At 50.8% G+C, this 12,690-nt stretch overlaps 1 protein-coding gene across 1 annotated transcript in view; it reads right to left on the minus strand.

Moving 5' to 3' along the window:
- The window catches only part of CAPN15 (calpain 15), a 53,481-nt gene extending 41,109 nt beyond the window's left edge, over window positions 1-12,372 (minus strand). The window contains exon 1 of the mRNA XM_088523020.1: window positions 12,260-12,372. The gene's annotated coding sequence lies outside the window, so the exon portion shown is untranslated. The remainder of the gene's footprint in view (window positions 1-12,259) is intronic.
- Window positions 12,373-12,690: the final 318 nt, after the last annotated feature.

Here is a 12,690-nt window from a genome sequence, read left to right on the forward strand (position 1 = left end):
ATGGATTTCCTTTCCACCTCTGAGTTGCTCATGCCCAATTACCCTGCTCTGTCAAACACAAGACAGCCCCACCAGCATCAGCACTGCCCTGAGGAACAGGCACTTGCAACGAGTTCAGGAGGTTCCTCCTGCTGCCAGGACTGCAGACCGGTCACCTCGATGCCTTCGAGGCAACCCCTAGTCCCCAACACCGACCAGCCGTGCGGACCCCTTGGGCTCTAGCTCTTCCATCACACCACTGCAAAGCAAAGGGAAGAGGCAAGGCTGGAGATCTGTGTCTGTCCAACCCGTTCTTCCTTGTTCCGTCTGGCTCTGCAGAAGATTTTGGCTCTGTGCACCGGCTCCTTCATCTCCTGCTACTCCAAGAAGGAAAGGACCTAGTCCAAGCACTGCAAAGTATATGGGAATACCTTGGTATTTCAAAGAGGGGTAACAGGATCAGAGCCAACCTCGTTTCTTTAGTAGCAACAGGGAGAGATGCTGCTCCAGCATCTTCCTGCTGCTCCAGCCCTCAGAAGAAAGCAATGTGGCAGATTGATCCCAGTTGGTCCAATGTATGGTCAATCTCCCAAAACAACACGATTCCCCCCTACCCCGGACACTGTCTTTTATTAATTCATTCACGTAGCACAAACCAGCTCAGCTTCTGCCCCAGTTTTCCAGGCTCCAAGAGGTTCTCAGCCTGCCAGCCCCCTGGCCATGAGCTGGTCACCTTGGCAATTCCTGCAGCCCCGCGAGCAGCAGCCATCTCCCCCGGTGAGCATCGGAACAGCAGCAGAGCCAGCAGGCAGCCTGTGTCCGAGGAGCTGGAGCCGCAGCGGAGCCGGGGCAGGCGCAGGGGGTGACAAAGGTGACAGGCCTGACAATACCTAAGGCGACGTGGCCAGAGGCCTGGCCATACGTCTCATCAACACAGCAAGGAACGGCAGCTCCAGCACTGCGTGTGTGACACACGGTCAGGCTGCTCTCTGCAGGGCAGGGGGACACGACCCGAGGATACACGGTGCCATGCCCTGGCACAAAGCATAGCCCGACTTGTATACACCATGCTAAGAGGACCCTCATAAAGGAAGAAACGTTGGGGCAGGACGGGCAAACCTGCCCTCTTCTTTCACGAGGAGGGAAGACCAGCAATAACACATCCCTCTCAAAGGGAAGTAGGACAGCCTGGAAAGCCGAGATGCCAACCCAGCAAGGGCTCCACTGCTCCCACAGCTGCCAAGCGGGACCCCTGCTACAGAGCAGCCAAGCGCACTGGAACGCTCCATGCCAGTGGTTAAGTTCCTTCACAACACTGGTGTCTTGGTGACAAGAAATGTGGTTTCACTGCCCTTTTCTCCCTGCCCTCGCCCGCCGCGGTGGCACAGCAGGAAACACGGCAGCGCACGCCTGCTGCGCTCACGGCAGCCAACGAGGGTGCCAGCAAATCCCAGCTCCTTGCAAAGCTGCTGACTGGGAGCGATAGGAAGCCACCTCCAAGGGCAGATTGAGGCGTCAGTAAAACGGGAAGCACGAGACACTAACCCGGGACGTGGGAGGTTGTGTCAGCCCTCACGCTCTACCACTGAGCTCTCCTGCGTGCCTCGGGGCAGAGCCTTGACTCAAAACACTGCCCTTCCTTCCAGGGCTGAGAAGCGCTCACGTTCTCAAGGTGCCAGCACGACACGCACGTTCCACAACAGCGAGGAGAGGGAGACGGAGGGAAGGGGAAAACTTGTCCACCCCATTCTTTATTATAGGGTAGCAGGTCTGTCAGAAGAGAGGCCAGTCACATGTTTGGGCCCCAGACCAAAGCTCCGAGCCTGGAAGCTGCAAAGGAGCTATTTTCCAAATGGCAGAGAGAAACACGGTGGGTGCACTACTTTGATATCAGTAGGTAAAATTAACTGCCTCTAAACAGCTTGCCAGGTGGGATACTGGAGAGGTAAGAAGTGAATTTAACCTAGAGTCCTAATACAGCCCAAAACAGGGCCACTCTTTAGCAAGGTCCAGACCAGAGGCACAGCTTTCTGGCCATGGACATCAACATGAAAAGGTGAGTTTGAGGCTCTTTATCTTCTTTAAGCTACCTAATCTGAGCTGGTTCTGGTCCAACCTTAACAGAGGGAAAAAAGATAAACCCTGGATTTATCTTGGCCTGAGCTGTATTTCCTGGTCAGCACAAGCCCTCCATAAGTATACAAGCAGAGGAAGGGATGCCCAAAGCCTTAAGCAAAACAATGATATGGAAAATAAACTTATTTTAGCCAACTTTGCACCAAAGCAACTAGCGTTGAAGTCTGGAAGAAGCTCCCTCTTCTGTTTTGCACAGCACACTGGAAACCAGTGGCAGATTATCCAGAGCACTACTGCAAATCTATCATGGCCATTTTGAAAGAGGAGATTAGATAGATCTGAAAGGGCAATCAAATCTTAATTACAAGCTTTGGGGAGAAGAAGGGGGAGAAGCAACAAACAGAAAGCCAGGAAGCTTTTTTTTTTTTTTTTTTTTTCCTCCCGCAAAATAAAGAGAAGTTTTAAACACATCTATACTGACAACTGAAAAGCAGGAAGGTCCTTATGTGAATAAGCATGAAAATGGCAACAGGAACACTGCTGAGGCCTGCATGTTCACACATTAAAAAAAACTAGTGCTCTATTAAGTTAATTAATGTTACTCCAGTGAAGTACAATGGTGCAGTTTTATCCTCCAGTTCATTAGCCAACTGTGGCTGCCTTTTGAGTGCAGTTAACAAAAGTGTGTGTGGGCTGCCCAGGGCCGGTCTCATTAGCAACATTCAGCAATGACACAGAAAGAGAAAGGGGAGAAACAAAACAAGACAGGCACAGCGTCCACTCTCAAAAAGCTTTACCAACAGATCTAATTGCCAGATCTGTATAATCTGGTGTTTATAATCCTCCTAGCTGAGCTCTGTCACCCCACTCAGCGCAAAGAGTGCCCCAACTACCAGGCATGCCAGGCTGCAGGATCACCTTAGCATGCCTATAGACAACAGCTGCATGGTAAAAACAGGAATCTTTCACTTGCCTGCTACCAATTTGCCATAGATTTAATGGGAAGTAGCATAAGCAGGGATGTTTTGCACCAGGAATGCACACACTGGACTCCAGCCAGGAAAAGATGTCTCGAGTAACACGCGTGTTCTTTGTTCCCTCTTTTTCCCGACGGGTTTGACTAGACCCTGGGCTTCCCAGCAGCAACAGAACACTACTTCTTTCTCACCATAGCAGAGTGTTGATTGGTAAACAGCAGATCTTCCCGTACGAGGCTGTGCCAGCCTGTGCAGAACAGAACTGTTGTTATTGCACATTCACAGCTAGAGATAAACACGAGAAGATCCATGAGTCGAAGCCAGGCGCGGGCTCTTCATCACATTTGCCTGAATAAATTCACCTTGATTCAACAAGCATAGGTCATTCCTGAGAAGACCTCTGCCTCCTGAAAGGTGAAGGTGACACCAGCAGCAAAGATAACTACTTAAAAGAAAAAAGGCAGAAGTTACATTAATGCAAAAAGCTCTCTTCTGCACTCACTACCGTTCACAAACTCTGCCTGCTTTTAAGCAGAACAATAGCAAAACATGAAAATAAACAGGCTCAACAAAACTGATCTTCCAAGAAGTAGCAATGGAAAGAAGTTTTCGACAGATTAGTCTTTGAACAAATCTGCATCAAAAGTCATTGCTGGTGCAGACCTAAAGATTACAGAGAAAGAAAAAAAAAAGTGCAAATCAAAGATGATGCTCTATAAGGGCACAGGAACAATAAAACATTCCAAGAAAATAGATCCTGGAAGGCAGGGGAAGGTTTCTAGTCATCCAAAGAGCAGAGATCCACAGCAGCTGCTTCAGAAGTCCCGAGGCAACTAGCGCTAACGCAGACCTTGACAGATCCATGAACTGCATAAGATCATTATCTTCAATAGGAGGGAACTGGACTTGATGACCCAGGAAGTCTCCTCCAATCCCCGAGTTAACAGGGCCCAGGGGTGCGCAGGCACAGCACAAACCCGAGGTCATACCCAAAAGGACAGGGCAGATTGCGTGGTGAGATCCTGCTAAGCTGACAGCTAAGCAGATGAAGGGAATGCTGGCTACTGGAGAACAAGGGAGAGGAGAATCGCAGCAAGGAGGAGTCTCGCAACCACGCAGCGAAAACTCAGGGCAGGAACATGAACAGCAGGTCTCAGAGATGTCCCCTGAATATACTGTTCCCAGGTGGAGCTTTAGTTTTAACACAGGTCAGAGAGATGAGAAATAACTAACTCATCCAGGCTCTATCCACTTGCGTCTCTTACTAGAGACAGCTCCTAGTCTTCACTTCATCACCCTGTCTAGGGCCAAAAGAGCTTCTTTGACAAGTTCAATGGTACCTTGACACCTTTTTCTATCATTTGGACTTTCCCTGCTTTAATCAAGCTTCATATCCTAATTTCCAATTCACTAACCTAGATTTAGATATGACCAGGTCTCTAGCCATGCCTCAGGCTAGTGCAGATGTAGGACAAGCTTAAGAGACAACAGTGGAATTTTGCATTTTTATTGGGAAAACAAACAAAAAAGAAAGAAATAAGAAATTCCCCCCCACACACACACAAGCAGGAAATAAAAGCATGAGAATCACTAAACACTGCGTAAGAGCTGCTATCTCCACAACCACAGGGAACAAGAGCAGAATGGAAGGACAGGGAGATAAGGGTTGAGCAGTCCAAGGAGACAGTTCCCTTTCAGACATAGCTCAGTATCTAACAGAGGAGCATCACATTATTGCTCACTCCTCTTGCCAGCTCCAGATTTGTCCTTGCTTGCATTATCATTTGAAAAAAACAAACAAACAAAGAAAGAAAAAAAACAAAAAAAGAGAAACAAACACATCAATCCTTCTGCAGATGGCTGTCTTAGTCATGCCATGATTTCTATTAGGAGATGACACTGTCTTCAAAATTATACAACGGGGATAACATCTGATATATCTGAAGCGATAGAGATATAGCAGTGCCCAACTGTGCTGTGATCCTGCCTTTTCCTCACGGGAGCAGCCACATGGGTTGGTGTCACAAGCAGCTCCTCTTCAGCTACACCAGTGCAGCTGAAGGTGCAGGGGGTGTTCGATGACACAAGGACTTCACAGAATCATGGAATGGTTGAGGTTGGAAGAGACTTTCAGAGATCATCTAGTGCAACCCCCCCAAGCCGGGTCACCTACAGCATGTTGTACAAGGTCACATTCAAGCAGGGTTTGAATATCTCCAAAGAAAAAGACTCCAAAATCTCTCTGGGTAACCTGTTCCAATGCTCTGTCACCCTCATAGTCAAGAAGAACTTAAGAAACATTTGGACTTGACAGTAGTTCTCTGAACAAATGCAACAATTACTTGTGGAAAATGCAGTACCCTAAATGAGAGGACCAAAACTTAATACAGAGGCTTTCCATAAGAGATTCCCTTCACTACATCAAACGCAGCCCCAAGAGGGCATCCAACACACCTCATTGCACAACAGGGGAATTGGCCACTTAGAGAAGCCCTACAGCTGGATCCTGGACTCCTTTTAATGCGAGCAGGCAGATGGAGGAGTTTGCACGTTACAGAAGTCACTCTCAAATGCCTTGCAAGAAACAGCCAGCTGTGTTAGCATTACGTAGTGCTACAGACTGACAATACTCCCTTCAAGAGGCTGTGCTCGTGAAAACACGTTGTTTGGCAAACCTGGGCAACAGGAACGAGGGCTTGTGAATGCTGCTCCAAGTATGCACAGACACTCAGAGACAGCATCAAAGCGCTTCTCCATGAGCAGGATGGTTGCTTCATCCCTCCCACAATTAAGAATTTGCTATTGCACAGATCTCAGCTAACATCACCTGCTTGTCTTACGGGAGTTTAATCAAAAGCACTCAAAAAGACCAGAGTGCTCATGGTCTGGCTTTGCTGAGCTGAGGGAGAATTCTGCAGACCTTTGCTGAGTCTGGGCACCAGGGCCCCACAGAAACTCCAGGCAGCCCTTAAGCATCACGGCAAACCAGCCGGGACAACAAACGCAGCAGGGGACACCAGCATCCATCCGATTAATCCAAGGCCCTGGGCTTTGGGATACAGCTGCTTCAGCCTAACTCATTTGAGCACAAGGCCATCACCAAGAGACACAGTCCTGCAGTGGACACCATAAGCATCCCTTGAAGGTACAAGCTCAGACTAGTTTCCCACAACCTCGTCCCATGTCTGCAGAGCAGGCTGCAACCTGCTAGGCTGCAAAGCTGCTGGGCTAACCCTAACCACGAGGCACAACGTAGTCACCTATCCTTCCTGGTCCTGAACTAGGAACTGCTACATGATCATGGTGGTTGCAGACAAAACAGCACACGCTTTCTTTGATCAGTTTATTTCCTTGCCCTTGTGCTGCCTCAAACACAGCTTGCTACAGTCACGCAGCTCTTGGGACTTAAGATAAGGAGGTCCTGGATAGCCCCATATTTTCCTCTTACAGTCTCTTCATCATGAGAAAATCAAGGCAAACACATCAGCATCTGCCCATTAGAGCATGAGGCCTTTCATGCAGACAGCAAGTACGGGGCAATACCCCGAGAAGACGATAAAACAAGGAAAAGAATGGGATGTGGAGAAGTGAGAGCAACCACGCTCCTAAGCTGAAGGAGAAGAGTTCTCTTTTTGCTTCCAGCCTCTCCTAGCTCAAGACAGAACTGTCGAGAAATGCGTCTCACCCTACACAGCTTCTGCTCTGCAAGTCCAATGTTCAGTTGGTGTGAAGTCAGCCTGGCATCCCTGGAATCAAACAGCTGCCACTGGCACCAGCTGAAAGGCCTGGTTTGAGGAACATGCTAGATGGTCTCTGCACAGAACTGCTGGGAACACTACTTTGTGACAACACGACTGCAGTCTGCTAGGAGGAGGAGCAGCAGCTGCACGAAGCTAGCAAGCAAAGGCACGTAAGAATAATGGCTACTCTGGGTTAATGAGCATGTCACCAGCACACGCAATCATTTGCAAAATTTAAGTCACTCAAATTAGCACCCACTTGAATTACAGCTCCCGGGAGGCCCTGTGCTTCCTGCAGCATCAGCCTGCCAAGGGTCTGAGGTCTGAACCCCCACAGGAGACAGCAGCCCGTCCAACTTTGGGTCAGCTCTGGCTCTTCGCTCCATTTCAGCTCTGTCCCAACACTGGCCTTACTCACTCCAACCATGGCTACTGCTTAGGGTTCTGGTGAAAGCCTTGAAGTGCTGTTACCTGCTTGATATGTTGTTACCTGAGGCAAACATCTCATAGGCTCAATAGCATTTAACGATGAGGATTCTGGACATCTTTCAACAACTAGCAACAGGGCAGGATCTCCCAGGAGATCCCTGTGTGATTGCAGCGATGTCTGCGTGCAGCCTGTGTGTTCAGGTGCAGAAACAAGCATTAATTACTGTGCGCAGCCAGGAAATGGTCCACTGCAACAACTGGACTTTCAAGAGCACAGATTCCTCCGACTGTCAAACATGCCCAGCCCCTGAAGCTCTGATGTCTGAACATTCACCTCAGTGAAGTTATCAAACCTCCCTCTCCCAGCTCTTCACAAGTATGCCCCCATCTCCCTTCATACTCTCTGCTCTCAGAACAGACTGAATTAATGAAATTTATCCCTCTGCGAAAGCGCCATCTCCATTGAGATGGGTTTTTATAAGACAGAGGCAATGAAAACCCTTGTGCATAACTTTTGGTACATGGACACACTTCCATTTTCTCTCTTTTACTGGAGGAGAGCAGAGGGGAGCTAAGCATAGGAAAGGAGGGGAGGAAGTAAATGAGGCTTCAGTAAGAATGATGTGATCATAGAAGCTCTTTGGGGACACAGCAGAAGCACACACAAAAAACCAGACCTTATTGTGCCCCACGACCTTGCCTGCTCTCCTTATAACTATGCCATTAGGTGCAGTATGTTGCCACTTGGTAGGTCATGGTGAACACGGATTTTTTTCTCCTAGAGCTCTGTACACCTAAGATTTCTAAGTGGTGGGAAAAAGCGGATCTGTGGTAACCCCTGGACCTGTGGGCATTAAGCCAGCAAATGGACAATGTCACAGAGCAGGTGGAAATAGCTCTCGGGAACCAATAAAAAGAAAAGAATGGTCTGAGTAAGGTCAGAAAAGACCACCCTGATCCTTGCAGCTGAATGGTCTGTGCAGATGAGGCTAGAAAGGAAACCCCTGGCCAACCTATTTCAGAAGGCATTCCAACATTCAGGCCTTTCCAGCTCACACACTGGAAAGGTTTAAATCATACCAAAGCCAGAGGGTAGCAAGATCAACACCAAAAGACAGAGCACACCATCAATTCCTGCATCAGTCTACATGACAGTGTGTCAGTTGTTGCTTTCTTGGTGCTGATATACAAGATGTTGAGGGGGAAACTGGGGTGCGCAGGAAGGAATATTCACTTTTACCCAAGTGAATATTTCTTGATAGCCCAGCAGTTTTGCTAAAGATTGCTAACCCCAGTAGTGAAGCAAGATGCTTGGCCTCTCCATTACAGCGCATTCACCATCCTCTTCAAACACTAACACTGTTCATACCAAGAGCTTTACTGAGCCTTCTGGGTTCCTGCGAGACTGGCTACATCTCAGCAATGGAAGAAAATATTTCTGTTTTTTATGAGCATATGTTAGAGTTTGCACTAAGGGCGAAGTGCACCAGCATGCACTTGTAGAGGAACATGGATATGGTGCGAGTGCTGCTTTTAAAACCTTAAGTCTGAGCTACAGCTTTTAGTAATCGAACTTCATCACCTCAAGGCGGCAGAGTCCCTCATTTTCTGAAGTTATATTCTCCTCAACTAGACAGGGTTGAGCACAACAGAAAATATCAGCAGTTAGGTACCCAACCTGCAGAAACCCAGAAGGCAAACCCGGTGATCCCTGGCTGCTTTCCAATCCTCACCAATCCTATTCACTGCAGTTAGACAGAAAAGCATGTTGTCCCCAAGCCATTCAGCGAAATTCATGTCCTGCTAATTACATTGACAGAAATGTATCATCTCGGCTGTCAAACGCTGGCCCTATTGACAGGGAACTGCACTCTGCAATGCAAATGCAGAAAAATAATCCTTCTTGCTGCTAGAGATGCACTTCTTTGGATCTTATTTCCTTTCCAGGGCTTCCCCTTCTCCTCCTGCCCAAACACCAGGACAGCGGCATTTTTTCCGGAGTAGAAGGAAATGCCACACAAGAAAACATCCTCATACTTTAAGCACATGAGTGAGTTTTGGGAACAGCTCTTGTACTGTTGGTGTTTAGAGAAGGTGGTGACTGCATCAGAGAGGCCAAGCCCAAGTTTTGCCTCAATTTTGGCATTAGTCATCCTAACCAAAACTGTGGGCATCAATCAGGCACCACCACATTGCAGGGAGCCGTGGAAGCCAGGGTTTAATGCCTCATGTCCAGACAAGAGCCCTTCTGTCTCCCTCTGCTTCCTCAGCTGCTCTTGCCAACTGCGAGGCAAACAACAACACTCTTAATAGTAATGAGAGGGTGACAGAAAGACAGTCACAGCCTGCTCCTCCCTGCTAGTGTCGGGTAACCATGGCCTGGACAGGGCTCCATATTCCAACGAGCAAGAGCAACGAAGACCTACATGCAGGCAGATGCAGGGGACTGCCTGCTGGGAAGCGGTCTCGCTCTGAAGAGAGTGATTATGATGGAAAAGGAGGAGGAAGGCACAAACTCACCTGTCCCAGACATGTTACGGAGCTACAGGATGTAGGATCTTTCTTGGAGGCTCAGTTTGCACCCACTGTTCATAACGGCTTCCTCCAATGCTCTCAACTGTTGGAGGCAGCCCTGGGGCCCAGGCCACTTCCTCCATAAACCAGTGATCATCTGAGCAAAGATAAACCATGCCCTCCGGTTTCCATTCCAGAAGGTCGCTGCAGGGAGCAATCGGCACCTTTCCCTGCGCATGAGGACGCTGAGGCCCCTCCGCAGGGTCACCTAGTCCTTGCCTAATGCAAGCCAGCTCCTACCTGGAGCAAGATGCCAATTTTAGCTGTTTTCTTGCTTAGTTTTTCAATATTTGTTCTGATTCAAAAGATGTTATGCCCAGGCCATACTTTGAGTTCCCTTACACAGCTTAATTTTGTGTTAAGTAATCAGACTCTAGCAGGTTGCCCTTCTTTCCTGCCAGAACAATACAGCTTAGCAAACCTCAAACCTTCAAAGGCCTCTCCAGCCCTCAAACCCCACCGGGGGAAGGAAGCAATGTTGGGTCTTGCCTTTTGCCTTGAACTTTGCAAGTCTTGGACATTAACAGAAGCTGATGCAACTTCAAACTAGTTCACATGGCTGCAACATGAACTGCACCCTTCTGACACACTACAGGCTAATACCTACAGCAAACAGTAGCAGGACCAGACATCTTACCTGGTACACAGGTGTAACGCATTCCTCACAGCTCAGTCTCACTCCGATTCACTCATCCTCACAGGCACAAGCCAATCCTTTAGGCTGTAGGTCTCCCTCAAAAAATATAGTCATAAAAAAGCCACCCAGATGATTTTTGTGCCACCAGATTCCACTGTGCTTGTCAAGCAGCCTTCCCACCAGAAATCCGTTTGAGTTTATAAACGATGGCAGCTTATACAGATTACAGATGCTTAAATACAAGGAAAGTTGACCTCCATGAGTCTCGGGTCAAAAGGGGCCACGTACGCCAAGACCTCTTTGCTTAGACCACCAAGCACTGCAAGCTGGAACCTGCGGTATCCCGAGGCCTTGTCTGTCCATCAGCAGCTGCACTCAGCTCATCTCCACCTTGGCTCCCTCTCAACCCATCACCTTGTTTGCGGAATCTCCTGACCAATGTACAGCAGTGCCAGTGCACGGATGCCCTGGATCACACACTGTAAGCACTTTTAAGACAACCACAAAAACCAAACATCTGCATCCCAGGCCTGAAGACCCAGAGAATGCCGAGTACTAACTGAGATTTCCATCTGAAAAAAAAAAAAAAAAAAAAAAAGAGGAAATACCATGATATTTTCAGCAGAACATGCACATTATCTGACCTCCCCAGCACTTCATCAGACAACCATCCCATACCATTTGCTTCTTAATGCTTGGAAGAAAAAAGATGTAACAGAAGACTTGGGTGCAAGGAGGGGAAAGGCTAGAGAGGCTGGCTAGTGTAGGGAACCTTTTCTACCCAGGATAACACATTTCTACAACCAAGCTTTTGAGGGTGGCATGTTTACAACAGAGCTTGATCTCAAGTGAAGCAAAGCCTAAGGTCCTGACAAGACATGAGGACTGTGGAGCCTTATGACACTTCTAAGATCCAAGCATAAGAACCAGCCAACTGCTTTTAAAAGGCAAACATACAACTGCTTTAGAAACTGGGAGCACAATCCTGCCAAACTCCGACAAAGGGACTTACGAACTGGAGCTCGGAGCGCAGACCTGGAAGGCCCGAGGAGCAGCTGGGTCTCTGGAGGGCCCTGCTGCTGCCCAGCCGCAGGGCAGGCGCTCGGCTGCTCTGGGGCTATTAACTGCCACGGGTAACACTGACGGCTCCGGCAGAAGCACTGGGAGGCTCCGTGGCTCCCGGTGCCGCGAACACAACACACACAAGGGTTCAGTTCGGCACCGGTATCTACCCAGCTCCCACCTGCTCCCCATTGCTTCTATGGGATTCCTAAGTTTACTAAAAGCCCACGCAGTCTTCGTTGCCACGTCTCTCGCAGCCGGGCAGGGGTCTTAACAGGCTTCTCATCCTATAAAACCCGGGCGAAACACCGTGCTGCCCGCTAGCCCCGAGCCCCCTGGCCCCGCGTGGCGCCCGTGGCTCCCCATTCCCCGAGCTGATCCCAGCTGCCGGGATACGCATTTCGGAGCCGGGGAGGCCGCTCACCCTTCCGGGTGCATTTATGCTGCCGAGGCAGCTCCGGGGCCCGCAGGAGAGGGCCGAGCGTGGCCGGCGGCCTCGCGGCTGGGCCGGCGGGAGCGCAGCGCCCACGCTGCCGCAACAGGTGACGCCGAGCCCCAGGACGCGGGCGACGGAGGAGGCCGAGCCGCTCGGCCCCGTCCCTGCGCGGGCTGCGGGAGGCGGCGCGCGGCCAGGCCGCGGAGCAGCGCGCACAGCAGGCCCCGGCCCGACCCCCAGGCCGCTCCCGGCCAGGCCGCTTCCAAGGGCCGCGGCCGGCGCAGCCGCCGCCGGGAGGGCGGGAGCGGCCCCGGCCCGCTGGCCCGGCGCCCCCGGCCCCGCCACTTACCTGGGGAGCGAGGCGGCCGCGCTGCTGCTCGCGTCCCGCCCGGCCCCGCACTTTCCCCCGGGCAGCGCAACTTTGACCCCTCCCGCGCGCCCTGCGCGGCTCCCGGCCGCTCCGCGGGCGCCTTCCTCCCGCAGCCCTGGCCCGGCCCGCCCGGAGTCCCGCCGCGCGCGCTTACGCCGCCGCCGTAGCGCTGCGCCCATGCCCGCCTCCGAGCGCTACGGCGCGGAAGCGACGCACAGCCCATCGTGAATAGCGCCGCGACACTACAAGCCCCAGGGCGCCGCGCGCAGAGCAGCGGAAACCGCCTGCGCAAGGCACGTCGGGAGTTGTGGTTTGCGGCACGGCGGAGGCCGCGGGCGGTGCGCAGTCCCGGACTACATCCCCCAGGGAGCGCCGCTGCGGGCCGCGAGCGCGGGGCGGGCGCTCACGGG

The sequence above is a fragment of the Tinamus guttatus genome, unplaced genomic scaffold (assembly GCF_059628265.1).
Source record: "Tinamus guttatus ecotype Peru unplaced genomic scaffold, ASM5962826v1 Tinamus_guttatus_pri_ptg000172l, whole genome shotgun sequence".
In the NCBI taxonomy this organism is placed as follows: domain Eukaryota; kingdom Metazoa; phylum Chordata; class Aves; order Tinamiformes; family Tinamidae; genus Tinamus; species Tinamus guttatus.